The sequence below is a fragment of the Aegilops tauschii genome, chromosome 1 (assembly GCF_002575655.3).
Source record: "Aegilops tauschii subsp. strangulata cultivar AL8/78 chromosome 1, Aet v6.0, whole genome shotgun sequence".
NCBI lineage: Eukaryota > Viridiplantae > Streptophyta > Magnoliopsida > Poales > Poaceae > Aegilops > Aegilops tauschii.
Genome location: NC_053035.3, coordinates 394,190,713 through 394,213,202, shown reverse-complemented (window position 1 = coordinate 394,213,202; position 22,490 = coordinate 394,190,713). Strand labels below are relative to the sequence as shown.

The following is a 22,490-nucleotide window of genomic DNA, read 5'->3' as shown; positions in this document are numbered from 1 at the left end:
CATGGTGCATATTGTGGCGTAATACACGAACAAGAAACGGAGCCATACAAGTATAATCATATGCAAGAGGAAAGGCTTCATAAAGGAAGCCCCCAAGTAAATGGGGTATTTGAATTTGTGTGTCACAAACAAGGTTTTGTAAAGAAAGTTTTCCACAAACGACTTTTTGTCAAAAATGTATAACACTTGGTCAAATCGAACAAAATTTTAAACCAAATCTTTTTGAGCACGAAGGCGACTTAGCTGGTTAATGTGCACGGTGTGACGTGGGCTGAGCTTGTATCGGCTCAAGGTCTCAATCCCCAAGCCGGTCGTGACGTACCCAAGCGAAAAGCTCGGCTTGATGAAGTGATAGCACGATAGTGCCGAAGTGCTGAGGCGAAGCCCCTGGTCCAGCCGAGGAGACAGGGTAGTTCGAGAGCGTGATAATGAAGCCCCCACGTCAGTCGACGTGTCGAAACAGGTCGGCATAGTGAACGTTAGTTTGATGAAGCAACGATGCGATGATGGCGACACAGGGGTATCACACCATGGTGACGGTGGAATTTGGTTGATGAAGGCGAGAGGACAACTCCGTACGCCGAGGTGACTGCGTGACGCAGCAAAGAAATTAATTATCTACACACATACGATAGTGCAAGGCAGAGGTAATAATAATAAAGTAAAAAAATTGTTGCATAATTGATATTTTAAGCAAAGCGAATAATAATAGAAATATGGCCCGTGCGCCGAACACCCGCCGAGGTATAGCTCTTCCGGTGATACCGAAGTCCTCGAGGCAACCGAACATGTCGGTATGGCGATTCGACCAACAAGGTGAGCACGCGAGCCAATTTATGCCGATTGGGATGAGGACGTCGGTTTGCCGAACTGACCGCGTGACGCAGTCGAAGTCGTTTACCTACACACAAGAAATATTGCAGTCCAAAAATAATAATATAAATAAAAAAAATCCTCGCATAATTAATTTATGCAAGATAAGTTTTTTAAAGAGATGTGGCCTGGCGTCGAAGCCAATGTCGATGCAGGGCGTCGGCGTGATGCGGTGAAGGCGTGACGAATCCTGAATTTGCAGGGCGATCCGAGCTCTAGATGCGGCGTTGGCCGAACTGTGGACGGAAACTGGCTAATTTGTTGTAGCGGTCCGAAGAGACACATGCGGGTGTTTAGGATTTGCATCTAGTAATAGTTTTCCAGCGATCGGAATTTGCCCGCGTGCACCGCGGAGGCGACGGTATGGCGCGGCTGCTGTTTAACGACAGCATATCGGATCATCAAGCGATGTCGACCGTAGCAATCTACGTACAAAAAATAAAGTACACCAGCAAAACAGATATATTGTAGATAAATAATCTGTACAAAATAATTAACTGGAATAATGGCACCTGATGATTCATGAGGCAGTCCACAGATGATGTAGCAATCAACATCAGATCCCAATCAAATATGGCGCAGGAGGGCTAGCATCTCACGCAAGTATTAGCAAGTACTAGTATAATGATATTACTTCTCTTGCAAGGGCCAAATCAATTCAGTACATAAAATAGTACATGCAAGACAGACCATGAGTTAAAAAGCGTAGACTGCCTCATCCTTAATTAAGTAAATATTAAGCAAAGAGAGAAAGGGGGAGATGCTGAATCTCCCTGTGGTTTGTCGCATAGATGACCCATGCTAGCCTGGTGTACTGCTCCACATGATAAGTAATTGTGCGTGCGTGATCTCCACGAATGGAGCATCGCTGGTCAGATCACCTCCACAACACGGGGTATGGGTGTGCTGCCAGTAGCAATAGACCTCGGGTCTGGCGCATTGCCAGGCAGCGGACAAGGCCGCCGCTAAGAAAAACTTGATCTCGTTCAGATCATCTGCGTCGATCACCTAGCAGGACCTGTGTGACCGCGTGACGCAATCCAAGTTGACTACCTGGAATAATTCTGCATGTAGCGGACCAAAGAGAAATTTTTTCAAGATCCCAGGTGACCTAGTACTAAACCAGACCGTCCTCCAGGAGAAGTTGCGATGGCAGTCGAAGAATCAAAAAAAATTCAAGCATTAGATTTGGCCTTCACATGAATTAGAAAAGCAAAGCTAAGGCACACTGTGCATTGATTAAATCTCAAAGATCGCGTTGCACTTATACTAATAATACCAATTAACAAATAACTTCCCTGGCGCTTGACGTGGAGTAGATTCTCTTTTCACGGGAACCATACTAGCAGCAGGGAATCAGCCAAGGGATTTGGGCGGCGGAGGGAAAAAGTGACAGCCGGTCATCTTGGATTTGACTACTAGTTGTACCAGTATTCGGCTGGTGCTCTCGTACACTTCGCGGCCAGCCGGCCACAACACGTCCATGATTGGACAATCAGGAATGGTGGCGCCTATCTCTCGTGCACACGGTCGCCTAAGCTTTTGATCTGCGAAGGATTAGTGTAGACCAGCAACAGGATCAAAATAAATTATTCATTGCCGAGCGATCTAATCAGAAGAATATCACCTTGTTCATGCTGCCGTCGAAATTTCTGTCCATCACGATCAGCGAGGTTAGAATTGATGTAGATGAGAAACCCATCGAACCGCGGTCAACACCCAGCAGGCTCTCAATGAAAGCACCAATGTCGGTTCTATATCCGACGTATCTCATAGTAGGGGTCCTAAGCTAGGCGTCTTGGAGCGATGGTAACATGGACACGGGATTTTACCCAGGTTCGGGCCCTCTTGATGGAGGTAAAACCCTATATCCTGCTTTTGATTGTATTCATATGGGGTGTAATACAGAGTACATATGTCTACCACGAGACTGTAGTAATGAATAATAGATTGTCCATTGACTAGCCTGGCCTCGGTTTATATATGCACCGTAGGCCTAGGGTTTAGAGGAGTCCTTGTCTTGTGCGCCAAGTCTTGTGGAATCCTCCTTGTATTCGGCACGGGCTGCCCGAAGTGGTCCATTAGTGAATCATCATGGGGGTCCTCGGCCTGACCCACTGGTCGGGAGATGACATGGTGAGTACCCCCTAGTCCGGGACACCGTCAACCACTAAAGGAGAACTGAGTATCAGGTATGGGCACTCCCCTTGGCTTCCGCCAAGCTTGGGGGAGGTGCCCTGGTATCGTAGCATCCCACTATCTTTTTGCTTTTACTTATTTTTGTTCGATCTTTTTGCTTTAGGTGAATAAAAGTTTAGTTCGACCATTTCTTCTTTGAGAGTTTTCTTAGTGATCTATCCTTGTAATCGTGTGCAAGTTATATAATAAAGTTTAGTTTGAGCTTTTGCTTTCTTTACTTTCATGTTGCAATTAAATAAAAGAAATAAGAAAGAAAAAGAGAAAGGAAATAAATAAAAGGAAAGAAATAATGAAGGGATCATATACTAATCCTATGGTAGGTGATGGCACCACATAAGGAAAAGTATAAGTAGAAAATTTTACTAGAGATTGACAAACATAGCATTAGTCAATGATGCAACTCATGAAAGAATTAATAAGGGAAGAGAAGATTCACATATAAATATACTATCCTAGAAATATTTTGTGATTGTGAGCCCTCATCAAAATATTATATGCCAAAATTGTTGACGTTGGACAAGGAAGACAACTTAATGATTTATGTTTGTTTATATTCACATAGAAGTCATATTGTCATAAATCCTTCAACATGTGGTGCTTGCCCCCTATCTTTGCTAGCCAAAAATTCCGCACCATGTAGAGATACTACTTGTGCATCAAAAAACCCTTAAACCCAAATCTTATTTTCAAGTGTCCATCATACCTACCTAGGGATTGAGCAAGATCCCTCAAGTAAGTTGTCATCGGTGCAAAAAGGCAATAAAAATTGCTTCTAAATGTGTGAGATCGTTTAGTGTAAGAGAAAATTGAGCGTTGCACGAACTTGTGATGATGAAGAATAAAAGCGACAGACTGCATAATAAAGGTCGCTATCACAAGGGGCAATGCAACATGACATTCTTTTGCACTAAGGGGGTGAGCATACAAACAAATAAGCGCATGGCAACCTCTGCTTCCCTCTGCGAAGGGCCTATCTTTTACTTTTATGTACTTACTTTTATGCAAAGAGTCAAAGTTTTACTTCTATTCCTTTTTATTTTTCTCCTTTGGCAAGCATCATGTGGCGAGGAAAGATCTAGGCACATATGTCCAGTTGAATATAGATAGCATGAGTTATTATTGTTGACATCACCCTTGAGGTGAGTACGTTGGGAGGCGAAACTATAAGCCCCTATCTTTCTATGTGTCCGGTTGAAACGTTTTGCTCATGTGTACGCGGTGAGTGTTAGCAATCATAGAATACTATATGATGGTTGAGTATGTGGACTTGACTAAAGGCTCCGATACACATGACCCTTCCTGAAAAGATGATGAATGGTAGTTGCAAAGTTGACTGAGAACATAGTTTGTTGGTGTTTAATAGAGTTTTTGCTTTATACTTCGATTGTGTGATGAACTGTTACTTATTCATGAGAAGTATATGATAAAAGTTCTATGATAAAAGTCTTATGTTTAATTTTATTGTTGTTATAATAACCAACATGATGCTTCTATGCCTGTATTTTGTTTTTATCGACACCTCTCTCTCAAAGCATGTGGACATGTTTTTCGATTTCGGTTTTCGCTTGAGGACAAGCGAGATCTAAGCTTGGGGGAGTTGATATGTCCATTTTGCATCATGTTTTCTTACTTTTATTTATGATGTTTTAATCCATACTAATGCTTTTTGGAGTAATTCTGATGCCTTTTCCCTCATAATTTGCAAGGTATGCACCAAGAGGGAGAATTCCAGCAGCTGAAAATCTGGACCTGGAAAAGCTACGTCAGGCTACCTATTCTGCACAACTCCAAACAAGCTGAAACTTTATGGAGATTTTTTATGGAATATTTGAGGAATATTGGAGCAAATAACTACTTGAGGGGGCCCACCAGGTGGGCACAACCTACCTGGGCGCGCCCTGGTGGGTTGTGCTCACCCAGGCCAACCTCCGGTGCCCATCTTCTGGTATATAGGTCATTTTGTCCTAGAAAAAAATAAGGAGAGGACTTTCGGGACGGAGCGTCGCCGCCTCGAGGCGGAACTTGGGTAGTACTTTTGCCCTCCGGCAGAGCAATTCCACCGGGGGAACTTCCCTCCTGGAGGGGGAAATCGTCGTCATCACCAACAACTCTCCCATCTTGGGGAGGGCAATCTCCATCAACATCTTCAACAGCACCATCTCATCTCAAACCCTAGTTCATCTCTTGTGTTCAATCTTGTTACCGGAACTATAGATTGGTGCTTGTGGGTGACTAGTAGTGTTGATTACATCTTGTAGTCGATTACTATATGGTTTATTTGGTGGAAGATTATATGTTCAGATCCAATATGCTATTTAATACTCCTCTCATCATCAGCATGATTATTATTTGTGAGTAGTTACTTTTGTTCTTGAGGTCACGGGAGAAATCATGTTGCAAGTAATCATGTGAACTTGATATGTGTTCGACATTTTGATAGTATGTATGTTGTGATTCCCTTAGTGGTGTCATGTGAATGTCGACTACATGACACTTCACCATATTTGGGCCTAAGGGAATGCTTTGTGGAATAGCAATTAGATGATGGGTTGCGAGAGTGACAGAAGCTTAAACCCCAGTTTATGCGCTATTCCGTAAGGGACCGATTGGATCCAAAAGTTTAATGCTACGGTTAGAATTTATTCTTAATACTTTTCTCGTAGTTGCGGATGCTTGCGGGAGGGTTAATCATAAGTAGGAGGTTTGTTCAAGTAAGAACAGCACCTAAGCACCGGTCCACCCACATATCAAATTATCAAAGTACCGAACACAAATCGAACCAACATGATGAAAGTGACTAGATGAAATTCCCGTGTACCGTCAAGAACGCTTTCCTTATCATAAGAGACCGTTTTGGCCTGTCCTTTGCCTCAAAAGGATTGGGTTACCTTGCTGCACTTTTGTTACTACTATCGTTACTTGCTCATTACAAATTATCTTGCTATCAAACTACTCCGCTACTTACAATTTCAGCACTTGCAGACATTACCTTACTGAAAACTACTTTTCATTTCCGTCTGCTCCTCGTTGGGTTTGACACTCTTACTTATCGAAAAGAGCTACAATTGATCCCCTATACTTGTGGGTCATCACTAACCTTTCAGAACATGAAGAGAAAAGATTACTAAAAACTCTAAGAAACACTGTGCCGCTATTGGATATACTCTTGATGATCTTAAGGGCATTAGTCCCACTTTATGTCAGCACAAGATTAATATGAAGCCTGATGCTAAACAGGTTGTTGATCATCCACGACGATTAAATCCCAAGATGAAGGAGGTGGTAAGAACTGAAATATTAATACTTCTAGAAGGAGGTATAATCTATCCCATAACTGATAGTAGATGGGCAAGTCTTGTTCATTGTGTCCCTAAGAGAGGAGGCATTACCGTAGTTCCTAATGATAAAAATGAGCTTATTCCACAAAGAATCGTAACTGGTTATAGGATGGTAATTGATTGTATAAAATTAAACAAAGCTACTAGATAAGATCATTACCCCTTGCCTTTTATTGATCAGATGTTAGAAAGACTATCTAAGCACACCCACTTTTGCTTTGTTGATGGATATTCTGGTTTCTCTCAAATACCTGTATCACAACCTGACCAAGAGAAAACCACCTTCGCTTGCCCTTTTGGAACTTATGCTTATAGATGTATGCCTTTTGGTTTATGCAAGGTGATAACCCACAAGTATAGGGGATCAATTGTAGCCTTTCTCGATAAGTAAGAGTGTCAAACCCAACGAGGAGCTAAAGGTAGAATTTATATTCCCTTCAAGTTCTATCGACCACAGATACAACTCTATGCACACTTTATGTTCGCTTTACCTAGAACAAGTATGAAACTAGAAGTACTTTGTTGGTGTAGTGCGATATGTTTGCAAGATAATAAAGAACACATAAATAAAAGCTAGGGGCTGTTTAGATAAAGAAATAATTAAGTTAGTTTTAGTAGAGAGCTTTTTGTCACAAGAAAGTTATTTGTCCCTAGGAAATCGATAACTAGACCGGTAATCATTATTGCAATTTTATATGAGGGAGAGGCATGAGCTAACATACTTTCTCTACTTGGATCATATGCACTTATGATTGGAACTCTAGCAAGCATCCACAACTACCAAAGATCATTAAGGTAAAACCCAACCATAGCATTAAGTATTAAGTCCTCTTTACTCCCATACGCAACAACCCACTTACTCGGGTCTGTGCTTCTGTCACTCACGCCACCCACCATAAGCGAATCATGAACATATTGCAACACCCTACAACAGGGATCCCTCATTCTTGCGCGACACGGAGAGCACCATAGGACAACAGTAATAATAAAACATACAAATCAAACCAATCATGTCATCAAACAACCCATAGGACAAAACTGATCTACTCAAACATCATAGGATAGCCACATATCATTGGATAATAATATATAGCATTGAGCACCATGTTTAAGTAGAGATTACAATGGGTAAAAGAGAGATTACACCGCTGCATAGTGGGGGAGAGAGTTGGTCATGACGGTGACGAAGTTGCTGGTGTAGATCGCCATCACGATCCTTGCCCCGGCGGCACTCCGGCATCACCGGGAGAGAGGGGGAGAGAGCCCCCCTCCTTCTTCTTCCTTGACCTCCCCCCTAGATGGGAGGAGGGTATCCCCTCTGGTCCATGGCCTCCATGGCAGCAGAGGGGCGGGAGCCCCTCCGAGATTGGATCTATCTCTCTGTTTCTCTTCTGTTTCGAGACCCTGTTTTCTGGCCTTTCACCATTTCTTAAATTCCCGGAGATCCGTAACTCCGATTGGGCTGAAATTTCAACACGATTTTTATCCATATATAATCTTCATTGCAGCCGAAGGACACCTCCAACTGACCTATGGGGTGGCCAAAAGCTTGCTAGGCGCACCCTGGGTAGGGGGCACCCCTTTAGCTTGTGGGCCCATCGGGCATCGTCTCGCTTTGATTCCGCTTCCCAAAAATCACATATATTCCAAAAAAGCTCTCCGTAAATTTTTATCGCGTTTGGACTTCGTTTGATATGGATATTCTGCGAAACAAAAAACATGCAACAAACAGGAATTGGCACTGGGCACTGGATCAATATGTTAGTCCCAAAAATAATATAAAATGTCGCCAAAAGTATATGGAAGTTATAGAATATTGGCGTGAACCAATCAAAAATTATAGATACGACGGAGGCGTATCACAATGTACCTGCAATTTTCAAAGATGTATGACTGCTATATTCTCTGACTTTTGTCAAAAGATTTTTGAGGTTTTCATGGATGATTTCTTTGTTTATGGGACTTCTTTTGATGATTTCTTAAGCCACCTTGACCAAGTTTTGTAGAGATGTGAACAAACTAATCTTGTCTTGAATTGGGATAAGTGCCACTTATGGTAAATGAAGGTATTGTCTTGGGGCATAAAATTTCTGAACGAGGTATTGAGGTAGATAAAGCTAAAGTCAATGCAGTTGAGAAAATGCTATGTTCTAAAGATATTAAAGGTATAAGAAGTTTCCTTGGTCATTGATGACCCACAACTATAGGGGATCAATCGTAGTCCTTTCGATAAGTAAGAGTGTCGAATCTAACAAGGAGCAGAAGGAAATGACAAGCGGTTTTCAGTAAGGTATTTTCTTCAAGCACTGAAATTGTCGATAATAGATAGTTTGATAGCAAGATAATTTGTAACAACAAGTAGCAATAGTAACTAAGGTGAAGCAAGGTAGTCCAATCATTTTTGTTGCAAAGGACAGGCCGGAACAATCTCTTATAATAAGTAAAACGTTCTCAAGGACACATGGAATTTCATCTAGTCACTTTCATCATGTTTGCTTGATTCACGTTCGCTACTTTGATATTTTGATATGTGGGTGGACCGGTGCTTGGGTGCTGTTCTTACTTGAACAAACCTCCCACTTATGATTAACCCCTGTCGCAAGCATCCGCAACTATGAAAGAAGAATTAAGATAAAATATAACCATAGCATTAACCATATGGATCCAAATCAGCCCCTTACGGAATAGCGCATAAACTAGGGTTTAAGCTTCTATCACTCTTGCAACCCATCATCTAATAACTAGTCCACAATTCATTCCCTTAGGCCCAAAGATGGTGAATGTAACAGCCTGGATTTCTGCCCTTTTCTTTTTCCTTTGATTTTCTTGGATTTCTGATTTGATTTGCTTTTCCGTGGCTATGTGGTTCTGAAACATGGGAAGATCATGTCTTCCTAGGTTTTATAGTGGCCTGTCACCCTCATCATCATCCCAAGATCATGTCATTTTCATCCTTGACCTAATCCCAATATTCTTTTGTTGGGAATATTCCTTTTCTGATAAAGGAATAACCCTTAAAACCCTAGGTTGTGAAGCAACCTATATTTCTGTCACTCCCAAAATTCCCAAATAATTCTCATAAATTGTTTGGGTCATATCTTCCTCAAATATGGCAAAACATTTCATTGCCATGTTCAAAAATAGTCCTCCAATAATCATTTTCCTATTTTTCCCTAAATGGCACTTTGCAAAGGAAGTGCTATTTATATTTGCTTAACTGACCCCAAACTTCTTGGACACCTTTTCCTGTCCATATCATTGCCCTGTGACAAATTTCATACTCATTAGACTAGTAAATATTTTTCAGCAATTTTCCAAATTTTCTGTCCAGGAAGGAACTTTGTGAAGGAGCTATATTCTAGGAATATTCAAATGAGTTGAAATTTTTTAAGGTCCTTTATATGATCAAATAATGACTCTCCACCAAATTTGAGCTCATGTAACTCATCTATGTGAGGCCAGCTCCAAATCTTAGTTTCTGGTCAGATGTTCAGTTTGTGAAGCAACTATATTTTATATTGCTTCATTTAAGCTGAAAACTTTCCAGAGAATTCTTCCATCCAGGTAAACTCCCTCCACCAAAATTTGGCTCAATCCATTACACCATTTGCCCTGTGCAATTTTTCCAAGTTTCTGGTCAGAATAAAGCATTGTGAAGCAAGTGCTAGTTTGGTTCATCCAAATGGCCTAAATTTTTTTGAGCATCTTCATATCTTCAAATCATTGGGCCATGCCCAATTTCATCTCAACTTGCATCTTCATGTGAGTGCATCATCCAAATCTTTAATTCTGGCCATTATAGTGGTTTCTACGGCAACCACTAGCTAAACTCCTCTTCTTGAGCTGAAACTTTGCCATCTTAATCACATTAGTGTGTGATCATCACCAGAAAAATTATTTACCATGTTACCAAGCTAGTGTAACCACAACAAGTTACAAACATCTTCCTGTTGATTTACTTTGGAGCTAAGTGCAAATCTCTTCTTTGCCCCTGGACCGATTTATTTCCTTATCTTGACTAAGGGCACGACGGTCTATCTACTAGACATGGTCGGCCGGGCCAAAACCCGGACTGTGCTCCAGTGCGTGTGGTGATGACGCTGATGTCATGCCTAATTGTGTGCTCTGGCTTGTTCTTGCCCCTGTGCTCGTCTCCTCCCTCCTCGTCTCGACGTCCAACCATGTCTTGGAGCTTCCCCATGATCGACTGCATCTCACTGCGTCGCTGCCTCGTCGTGGTTCGCCTTAAATGCGTTGCAAACACCATGCCCGTGCCATGTCCAGCCTCTGTCCACCATTAGAGCACTTCACAAGCTCGCTAGCGTTGCTCTAGAGCCCTCCCCTCGGCTACATAAGCGTGCCCCGTGCCCTCCCGCAACTCACTCACTCCTCCCCCGCCTCTTTTGCCCACCAGAGCAGCTCTCCCTCGCCGTTTCTTCCTCGGATCACCGTGACCTCGCTGGAGTTGGTCTCGGTTCCGACCACCACATCGCTCCTCTCCTCCTCCCGAGCTGTCCACCAGAGCCTCCACATCCCCGGGGTTTGCCCCACCACATCGCCCCTCGCCGGAGTCCACCCTGGACGCGTGCCCCACGCACGGCCGTCGCCTCCGTCTCTCGGCCGTCTCTTCGTCCGGTTGACCCGAGCATCCTCGCTCCGCTCCACCACCTCCACCATCCTCCCCTCATCCCCGCGAGCCTCCCAGACCTCTCAGCCCTAGCCGGAGTGCCCTGCTCCGACGAGCACCTCCACCACCGGCCGCCCCTGCCTCCTCTCGGGTCCTCCTCTGCCCCGCGTCCTCCACTCCTCCCCGACGGCCGCCGTTCCTCTGAACTGGTGCGGTGCAGCCATGCAGTCCCGCCGGTGCCCTTGGCCGGGCCGGGGATCGCCGGAGCTGGCCGGCCCCTTGGCCGTTTCCCTCCTCCGCTTCCGTTCTGTTCCGCTCGGGAACGAACAGGAGCGAGGGGAGGAGGAAGACGACGCCTTGCCAGCTGGCCAGGCGGGCCCCCCCTCTCCAACGGACCCCACCCGAAAGTGAGCCACCACCTTATCCACTCGCATAAGTGGAAACGTTTTCTTGAAATACGTTTTCCCAGCTACGAAAACGTATTTCTTTTCTTCTCCGGGAAGAATACGTTTTCTCTTCTGGAAAACGTATTTTCTTCTACTGCGACCAAGAATGTGCTTTCTTTGCTCAGAAAGCGTATTTTCCAATATTCGCCTCTGCCTTATCCACTCAGGGACCCGTTGGTGATGAAAATATTCACAGATTGGTCCCTGATCTTCTACACCTCATAACTCTGCAACCGTAAATCCGATCGAGGTGAAACCAGCGCTCACTTCTTCATCTCGTCGAGCTCAATCTTTTGGTAACATTTTCAGTAGGTGGTATTGTAGTGAAAATGACCATTTTGCCCTTGCTTCAAATCAGCCCCCTCTGAGCAAGAACCGTCCGGCGTTTCGTTCCGCGGCTTCACCGCACTTCTTCCCGGAGTCTCCGTCAACCCCAGGCAAGCCACAACAACCACTTGCATGATAGTCATGCAGTAGCCATGGTTTTCAACTTGAATATTTAATAAATGTTTGCTTGTTTTGATACGGTTATCGTTGTTTCGGTGATGCTTATACATCTGTGCTATGCTCTTCTGCATCTTGTTATCTTGCACTTATTACTAGCATTATTGTTATATGTCATGATTGATAGTAGTAGCAGTGTGTTCTTTCGGATGCATATTTATGAGCTGTTATCTAGTGCCATTGCTATGCATGTTACTTTGTATCCTGCTGGTTATATGCTTACTTGGTAGTATTCTGGATGAGTTCTTGCATGTTATTTATTTATGATGCTAGTGGTCATGATATGCTCATGTGTAATGTTATGCCCGTCAGCTTACCATGCTCATTTGGTTAATGTTTCATTATGGTTATGCTCGATGAATATGTTGCACCTCCACGCTTATGTTGATTCATGTTCATGCATTGTAGTTGCATCATGTTATTTTAATATGACTCAGCTTATTGCATTCAAGTTTAATCGGACTTAACTGAACTTGAACAACAGTTGGCTGAGTCATGGTGCCACCATATCGAGCTGACCAGTGCAACCACACTTGCCTTTATGGGAGGGTCCTAACTGGGTCTATTGTCGTGCCTCTCGCCGGTGCCTCCAACGAGGGAAGGTTATGGGCGCGCGCTATCCTGATCAGGTAGGCGGACATAAGCCTTGTGTGCTCGTAGTTGTTGTTAGGCGACTTTTTGTCCCCGTTTGGGACCGTTTATGTTTTTGCCACGACGGTGGCCGTTGGTGCCTTTGGTAGGCACGGGGCCACCCAGGACTGAACCCTGAGGGGGTGTTGGTCGAAGTGGCCGGGAGAGTGTCATGTCAGTAGGACCGTTTTGTAGGAACGCCGTTGGTCCACCCGAATGGGAGTGCGAGGCCATGGGTTCCGTGGTGTGGGTACAGTGTGCTAACCTCTGCAGAGTGTGTATTAAATCTATCGATTGCCGTGCCCACGGATAAGGGCCCAGTTCGTGTCGGTCAAACTATGGGTCAACAGTAATAATAGTAATAATGTGCTTAATAAAAACCCCGGTTCGATGATGAGATAAGTTGGTTCTGTGATCCGTGAATGATCACTGTGTGGTTATGAGGTAACCCCTTGAGCCCAGAGTGGTTCCGTTTGTGATCCGTGAATGATCACCATGGTATTGGGGATACCGAGTTGTTGGATATTCGTGATGTTGTGCGAGAGTCATGGGTAAAGATCAAGCTCCTTGTGGTCATTTAATGATTACTATGGTATTGTTTATACCAAGCTTGATTTGATCCTTAGATGATCGTGTAATGTCCGAGGTTGGTAAGTGATGCATATGATGGTTACGAGGTAACCCGAGCAGAGTAAGTTGGTGCATGATAATGTCATCATGTTGCATGATAGTGTCATCATGTTTATATGTTCATGCCATGCTCATATTGTTCTAGCGGTATCATGTTCATGTTGTTCATGCCATGTTATCCTGATGATCTCATGATAATTCCCGCTTAACCTGTAATTGCCATGCTGTTGTTTGTCTTGAATGCTTCTGGTTATTGTGAGCTTGCAAGTACATTCAATGTACTGACCTGGCGTGTCATGCCAGTTTGCAGGTCGTGCCTGGATTGCTTGCTTGTTTGATGTTGTTCCTGTGTTCGCGAGCTAGGATAAACGTTCCAGCCAGAGTCCCTGCAGAGTGGAGTCCATCATCGCCGTTCGTTGTTCCGCTGCCAGTAGTTGTTCCGCTGCCTTGAGTTGTTATGCTGCTTGTATAGAGCAAGCGTGGTTGGCGTAGTGTCGCCTTGTCGATGTTATTCATTGTAATATCGGAGACCTTGTATTCCTATTCGTGTTGTAATAGAGAGCTGGTTTGTTCTATGCTAAGCAGTGCCGTATTCCAGAAGACTTCACCTCGATCTCTGGGCTGGAATACGGGGCATTCCGGTTTTCTCTGAGCCGGGGTGCCACAGTGAAGTGTCATGTAGTCAACGTTCACATACCACCACTGAGGGAATCACAACATACACACCATCAAAATATTGAACGAATACCAAATTCACACGATTACTTATGCCAAGACTTCTCCCATGTCCTCAAGAACAAAAGCAACTACTCACAAGTCATATTCATGTTCAAGATCAGAGGGGTATTGAATAGCATAATGGATCTAAACATATAATCTTCCACCAAATAAACCAACTAGCATCAACTACAAGATGTAATCAACACTACTAGCAACCCACAGGTACCAATCTGAGGTTTTGATACAAAGATTGAATACAAGAGATGAACTAGGGTTTGAGATTAGATGATGCTAGTGAAGATGTTGATGAAGATTGGTCCTCCCACGATGAGAGGGTTGTTCGTGATGATGATGGCTTCGATTTCTCCCTCCCGGAGGGAAGTGTCCCTGGAGGAATCGCTCCGCCGGAGAGCAAAAGTGCTCCTGCTCAAGTTCCGCCTCGAGAAGGCGGCGCTCCATCCCGACAGTCCTCCCTTTAATTTTTTTCTAGGGCAAATGGGCTTGCATATCAGAAGATGGGCACCGGAGGCTGTCCAGGGGCCCCACAAGCCACCAGGGCGCGCCCTGATGCCTTGTGGGCACCTTGGTGGCCTCCTTTGGTACTTCTTTGCCAGTATTTTTTATTTATTCCAAAATAAATCTCCGTAAAATTTCAGCTCATTTGGAGATGTGCAGAATAGGTATCTTTGACATAGCTTTTTAAGGTCCAGAATTCCAGCTATCGGCAATCTCCCTCTTCATGTAAATCTTGCATATTAAGTGAGAACAGGCATGAGAATTGCTCCACAAAGTGTTATATTGATTGAAAATACTATAATAACAGTAGGAAAACATGTGCAAAATGGACTTATCAGTCATGCTGGTTCCTGTAGAAGGTTTATTAAAGACTTCTCTAAAATTTCTAGGCGTCTTACTAATCTCTTGCAAAAAGATGTTCCATTCGTTTTTGATGATGATTGTGTAGAAGCCTTGAAACCCTTAATAAAGCCTTAACCTCTGCACCTATTGTTCAACCACCTGATTAGAACTTTGCCTTTTGAAATTATGTGTGGTGCTAGTTATTATTATGTTGGTGTTGTTCTAGGACAAAGAGTTGATAAGAAATTAAATGTTATCCCTTATGCTAGTAAAACTCTAGACAATGCCCAAAGAAATTATGCTACTACTAAGAAAGAATTTCTAGCAGTTGTGTTTGCATGTGATAAATTCACATCTTACATAGTTGATTCTAAAGTAATTGTTCACAACGATCTTGCTGCTATTAAATACCTTATGGAAAAAAAGATGCTAAACCTAGACTAATTAGGTAGGTTCTATTGCTACAAGAATTTGACTTGCATACTACTGATAGGAAGGGAGCTGAGAATCCCGTAGCTGATAACTTGTCTAGGATGGAAAATATCCTTGATGACCCATGATACGTCTCCAACGTATCCATAATTTATGAAGTATTCATGCCATGTTTACAACAATTCTATATGGTTTTGGCATGATTTGAATGGGACTAACCTGGATTGACATTGTTTTCAGCAGAACTACCATGGTGTTGTTTTTCCTGTAGAAATAAAAGTTCTCCAAATTCAATGAAACTTTTTGACGATTTTTTCTAGAAGGAAAGAGACACTAGAAGCTTCGTGGGAGGGCTAGAAGAGCCACGAGGTCCCCAATAGCCACTTGGGCGTGCCCAGGGAGGTGGCCACGCCCTGGTGGCTTGTGGCCCCCCTATGGCACCTCCTGACGTGAGACCAATGCCAAAAAATCCTATAAATAGAGAAACCCCTAGAAATAACCCTAGAACTTTGACTCCGCCGCCGCACGCCTCTGTACCTTCGAAATACCATCTGGAGCCCTGTTTCGGCACCCTGTCGGAGGGGGAAATCATCACCGGAGGCCATCTTCATCATCCCGGCGCCCATCATGACGAGGAGGGAGCAGTTCACCCTCCAGGCTAGGGGTATGTACAAGTAGCTATGTGTTTGATCTCTCTCTCCCATGTTCTTGATTTGGCACGATCTTGATGTACCATGAGCTTTGTTAATATAGTTGGATCATATGGTGTTTCACCCTCTCTATATTGTTGTGATGAATTGAGTTTTTACCTTTGAGGTATTCATTATTATCAGATTGAATACTTTTATGGATTTGAGAATACTTGATGTATGTCTTGCATATGAATAACTTACTAATAATCACACACGTGTTAACATAAGGAAACGTATGTATGACTTACTAATCATCACACACTAGTACTCGCATACGCATCGTGTGCGATACTCCTAGCCACCGCAAGCAACTAGTTTGCATTTTTCAAAGTTTTTTACACACACATAATCGCACACGAATTAACTGCAGTAACCGTTTGTGTTATATTTTCTCATCACAAACAGTTCACCCGAGTAGGCTGTTTGACGCATATCACACACATCTTGTTTACACAAATCGTTTGTGTTCTTTTGGCTCATCGCAAACAGTTCATCTATGTGAACTGTATGCCGCATATCACACATATCTTGTTAAGTTGAACCGTTTCTGTTGTGTTCCCTAATCGAAAACAGTTCGTCCAACTGAACCGTATGTCGTATATCACACACACCTTTTGATCTGGCTAACCATTTTTGTTGCATTCCCTAATAGCAAACAGTTCATCCGAGCAAACTGTATGCCGTATATCCTGTCGGTGTTCTGGGAATGGGGGTACCCAGACTTGCCTGCCTGCGGCCCACGGCGTGGCTCTATCGACGGCCTGGTACAACCCAGCTTTGACAACAACAACTCAAGACCCTCGCGAGGGGCCAAGCCTCGCGACGCGGGCGACACCAAGTCCTCCACGAGGGGCGGCATCCCCAGGCTAGCTCCCGGGAGGGGAGATATCAATGCAAGCTGCACCTCGCGAGGTTCACATGACGTGAGCCGTGACGACCAAGGCCAGACGGGCGCCAGCGGGCGCAGTGTACCAGTTTCCTCTTTCGTGCTAAGGAGGCAAGCGCGGGCACGGGGTCCCGAGGAATCAAGCAAAGGTTTCCATATCGATGCAACAAGACCAAGACCGCCAGGACGGCAGGACGAAGGTCATCGCGGAGCCCACCACAGCGTCACCACCAGAGGCTTTTGTAGGCAAAGACTACTTTTGTCAGGATAACTTGTACTAGTTGTCTCCCTTCGAATTCGACCGTTGTGGGATCCCTTCCTGCCTACATTTGGGAAGAGGACCAAGGCCACTATAAATAGGGCTTAGCCACCACCGTAGAGGGGACGGATTCATTCCACCCTGACGAGCTCACCAACTCAAGAACACCTCACCTCCTGAGGTTGTTGAACCACTATACTAGTTTATCCTCGGATCCTTGAGGCAATCCACCACAAAGCCGGAGTAGGGTATTACACCGCAAGGTGGCCCGAACCAGGATAAACTGTTGTGTCTCTTGTCCCTTGGGTTCGTCGAGCTAGGCCATGGAATCATTGAGCAGGCAGACTGGGGAAGACGAGTTCTTCGCACGCACCCTAGAGTTCGAACCTCTCAAGGGTCTGTGGAACACTGAATCCGACATTTGGCGTGCCGGGTAGGGGTGCGTCGGAGCCTCTCTTCTTCCAGTCGGCCCGCCATTGCCCTGTAGTTCCGATGGTTGACGATCCGAGCGCTCATGCCGAGCACTGGGCTGCATGGCCCGCCCGGGCAATGCCGTCCGCCCAAGAGGACGTCAACTCCGCGCTCCAGGCGGCCCGCACATCGCCCAACACCGCCGGACGCGGGCGGCGCGGGCTGGCGTCGTCCACCCTCGCACCACGGCGTACGCGCGCCACCACACGATCTTCGGGCTACGCTGCGGTGACAACACCACACACCCGTCGGGAGCAGGCGAACATCCGAGCCGCGCTCATCGTAGCGCGGGGGCTGCTGCGTTGTAGATTAGCGGAGGGCGGCCGCGACGCACTGCTGGAGCGCGTCGCCGAGCTGCTTGACGCTGCCTGCAGAGGTGCGGCACCCTTCTGCTCCCTGTCCACGCCTCAGGTTGAGGCCGGGGCACGTGCCGGGCCCCGGCGAGCCCGCGCGCCCCTCGGAGCGCCAGGGGGATTCGACAACATCAGCATGGCCCACGGCGCCGCTTGTCCTACCACAACTTCGCCGCCTCCAGGAGGGACAAGCTCTGGCGGTCCCCTGCGGGACCGCGCCGGGATGTCGCCCCACGGCCACCAGGACCAGGCGCCGGGGCTGGTGTCCCAAGGCGTGGGGCACCCAGGCGATGGCTCCGGTGCAGCAACTGCAGACGCCTACGTGCCCCACATGATGGACCTAGAGTACACACCGGAGGAGGGCCCCGACTCGTTCCCCGAGCCAGGCTGGGCAGAAGAAACGCCAGAGGTTGGGGTCTTCCACGAGCTGCCCACAGGCTTCGCCGACTCCTTCAGCGATAATGACCGCAGGGTACAGCTGATATCTCGGGAGCATACTTACGCTAACCATGGACCGCAGGTGAACCAGGCCACAACAGCGGCCGAAGACCCCAGGGCGGTGGTTCCACTCTCGGCGGGGGTGGCGCACTGGGGGCTGCGCGGGAGGGGCCCGGAGCCAGGGCCTCCCCCACGCCGCATGGAGCAAGGCGTTGCATGGAGGTAGGTCCTCTGCCGGGGAAGGTGCCGGTGAGCCCTTCCCCCTGGCAGAGGGCCAGTGGTCGCCGAGGGCGCTGCCAGCGTCCCCCTTGCCCCTTGGTCTCGTCCTAGTTTCCGGACGCCCCAACAGTGGTCGGGGGTGGCGCAAGGTGGGCCCCTCATCTAGCAATATGAAGAAAGGCTCTCGCATGTGAAGGTCTCCGCTCGTGACACTCTCACGTAATAATGAGTGGGGCTGTACATGCCCCGGAGTCTCCGGAGTGCCGCCCTCGGGCCTCGGGGGCTCTCGCCCACGTCCCAGTGGAAGCACCATGCTCCGCGTTGGGCGTCGACATTGTCCCCCAATGACTATGCTCGCATCCAGTGAAAGCACTTAGCTCCGCGCTGGTGGTGAGACAAGAAGACTAGCTAGGTGCCGGACGCGACTATTCGCTTTCGTCCCTTTTTTCGGTAACTCGATTCGCCACCTTTTGGACTGAGATTTGAAGTTCTTTTGTGTTGTCAAAAATGGGGGAGTCTTCTCTTGTTCGTGTTGATTTCTTGCGTTCTGGTTGCGTGTTTTACTTTGAGACTCACACCTGCTACCGCGAGCGCCCCGCGAGCGGGGGCTGGTCGGAGCGCCACGCTAGACGCGTCCGGACGGCCCAGGCAGGACCCCCCTTGGGATCAAGAATTCACTCACCACAGGATAGCCACGTGCACGTCCTCCCGCAGTCCAGCGTTCGCTCCTCGCGAGGCCCTCTTGAGCGGGCCAACAGGCTTCTCGGGAGACTTAGAACCTCATGAGCTCCGAAGGGCCAACCTCGGGAGGAAGGTATGACCAGGATGCTGGTGCTCGCCCATGACCTGCGGAACCAAGGTAACACGTAACAACTGGCCCACTCGGGAGCCCCGCGGGCCGGCGATGGCGCATCTCAAGCCCCGTCCTTAAGAGACGCGTCGTCGTTTCACACATTCTGTTTCATACATCACAAGGGGCCCCCCTTTCAAAATGCTTTCACACTCCGCAGGGCCATGCCCGGAGGTTTTCTCTTTCACACAGGTTAAGGCAAAAGGAAATACAAGATTAGCCGGAGGCGCTGCCGTCCATGCTGTCCCCGCTGTCTTCATCTCCGCCACCCGAGTTGTTGCTATCGTCGTCTTCATCACCGTCATCCCTGCCACCTTCTCCGACCACCATCACGACCACGTCATCCTCAGGGGCGAACTCCTCAACCAGGGCGTCCACGTGGTCATCCGCCCAGTTCGACAGGTTGTCGCGGATGACCCTGGGGACGGGAGCTATGGCGGCGTCGAAGTCAAAATGGGGATCGAGGCTTTGGAGGTGACCGAAGATGCTTGAGAACGCGCGACCCTGGAGGCCCAGGCTCCTCTCCTCAACGAGCTCGCGAGCCCTCACGGCCCGGTCCTCCAGGCACGTCACGATCTTGGTGAAGAAGCGGAGGTGGCTGGTGTAATCTTCCTCGCGCGGGTGAGGTGCGCTCTCCTCGCAGATGGTGCTCAAGGCTCGGTTGGCCCTCACCCTGAGGGCCTAGAGCATAGAAGCATGCTCACGCTGCAGCGTCTGCTGATGGCACACCTCGTCGGCATTCTTCTTCGCGAGGGACACGGCATCGTTGATCTGCTGCTGAAGTAAGAGCAAGTCGGCGTGGGTGGAGGCCAAGCCGGCCTGGGCAGAGGTCTGGGCTGCCTTGGCGACCCTCTCGCGCTACTCCACTTCATCTAGTTTTGTCCTAAGGGCGGCGGTCCTGCCCTTAACCTCAGCCTTGAGGAACACCAGCGCCAGGCGATGCTCGTCGGAAAGATCTCCGGGAGCCTTCGCCACTCTCCGGTCAACCTCCTCCTGGATCTTGGCTTCCCGCACGGTGACGGTGTCCTCAGCTGTAACACCCCGGGTCCGATGCGCCAGGTGTCTTCCAGTTATTCGCCGTCGTTGCCATGTCATTTGCTTGCGTGTTGCATTTTGCCATGTCATTATCTGCATTGCATCCTCATTTTTTTCAAAACTTGCATCCGGTCTTTTTCCCCGTTGTCCGTTTCGCGATCCGACTCACTCGCACGCGCCCCGTCGCCCCTCTCTGACCTTGTTTCGTGAGCGGGAGAAAAACGTTCTCGGAATGGGTCGAGATTTGCCGAGTGGCCTTGGTATAGCACCGGTAGACCGCCCGTCAAATTCCATTCCATTTGGAGGTCGTTTGATACCCCAATGGTTAACCGCGTAGCCCGAAGCCCCTTCTCTTTGCAGCCCAACACCCCTCCAAATCAGCCCACTAACCTAGCAAACTCCCCTCCATGCTCTCCGCCGTTCGATCACGATCGTGTGGGCGAAAACCGCACCTCATTTGGACTCTCCTAGCTCCCTCTACCTAATAAACACACCCTCTCCCGAAATTTGCGGATGAACCCACCCTAACCCTAGCTTCTCCCCCCCTCCGCGCCACCGGACTCGTCCGCGCCGCCACCGGACATGTCCAGCCGCCGCCCCCTCCGTGAATCGCACGCCGCCACCTGTCCCTGGCCGCCGCCCCCGCCGCCAGCCCGTGCGAGCCCATCCTGCGCCGCCCGTGCGCTCCTCCGCCTCCCGCGCCCGTCCGACCGCGCCTCCACGTCGCCCCTGCCGACGACCATCACCGGCGTCGATCACCGCCGCCGACCCCAAGGCCAGTGCCGCCCCGCCCCACTCTCCCTTCCTCTCCTCTCCTTCCTCCTCTAACCTCTCTCTCCCTCTGTTGCAGCGCCGCCATGGCCTCCATGGAGCTCGCCGCCGCTGCGAGTCGCTGGCGCCGGAGTCCCCCCGACCTCCTCCCGTGGCCGGATCCGGCACCGCGCCGCCCGGATCCGCCGGTTCCCGGCGCCCCCCCTCACGCCTGCCCGCTCGCTGGAGAGCAGCCGCCGCCGCCGCCGCCCCGTCCTCGTTCGGGAAGGCGAAGGCCAGCGAGCGCGTGGCCTCGCGCGCCTCGATGCCCGCGCGTGGGCTGCCGCGTGGGCCCCGCCAAGGCCCAGCCAAGGCGCCCCGGCCCAGCATCCCGTCCGGCCTGCCTGGCCTCCTCTTCACCTGGGCCGAAGCCCACGTGGTGAGATGCCCTATTCCCCGCCCAGGCGTCTTTTAGCTATCTAACGCTCAGTTTTCAGATCTGTTATTTCGACCAAGTCCTTTAATTCCAGCATCATATAGGCATCTTGTGAGGGTCATATCTCTGTGACCATGGTCCCGTTGCATGCATATAATATATCATAATGTTCATTGTGAGATGCTCTATGTTTCATTCCTTTGTGCCATGCTTGTTTGAGTTCATCTTGATGCCCTAATCATCGTTGCAAGAGTGATATATGATGTTAACTGCTGTCTGTTATCAGAACTTGGTGATTTGTCTTTTTCATTGCATTTTGTGTGTGCATCCTATGAGCATGAGCTCTACATGTGTTTTGAACTACATCATGCCATCTTTACAGTGGTGCTTGTGTTGTATTTTTGTGATCTTTGTGGTGACTAGCACAAGCATGCAAAGTGGCCTCCGTGATGTTGCTGATTTCTGTGACAGTGCGGTGTTGCATTGTCACTTTGGCAGGCCTTTTCCGCTTTCCGGTATGGAGCCGACGGTCCTTCAGGCATGCCCTTTCGGGCGGCTTGAGTTTAGCTCAAACCAACCAGTCCCCTGTGCCACTGATCGTGATATGCGTTTTCTGATCCGGGTTTCAGATCCCAGTTGTAGGAAATTGGATTGGAGTCATTTCTGCTAAGTCTGTAGCTGTAACATTGTGATGCCATGTAAACCTGTTGTCACCATGAGTTCTATGCATACTCTGGAGATGTTCACTAATGGTTCTTTGTTATAAATGTTATACTCTATCCATTAATGCCCTTTTTTGCATTTATAGCCTGCTGTAGCTTGTTGTTATAATGCTCTAAACTTG

General features: G+C 47.8%; 1 long non-coding RNA gene across 1 annotated transcript; it reads left to right on the top strand.

Annotated features, from left to right (window-relative positions):
- Positions 1-10,527: 10,527 nt before the first annotated feature.
- On the top strand, positions 10,528-13,820 carry LOC141040708 (uncharacterized). Its single transcript, XR_012201486.1, has 2 exons — positions 10,528-11,733; positions 11,842-13,820. It is a non-coding gene; the product is annotated as an uncharacterized lncRNA (long non-coding RNA).
- Positions 13,821-22,490: the final 8,670 nt, after the last annotated feature.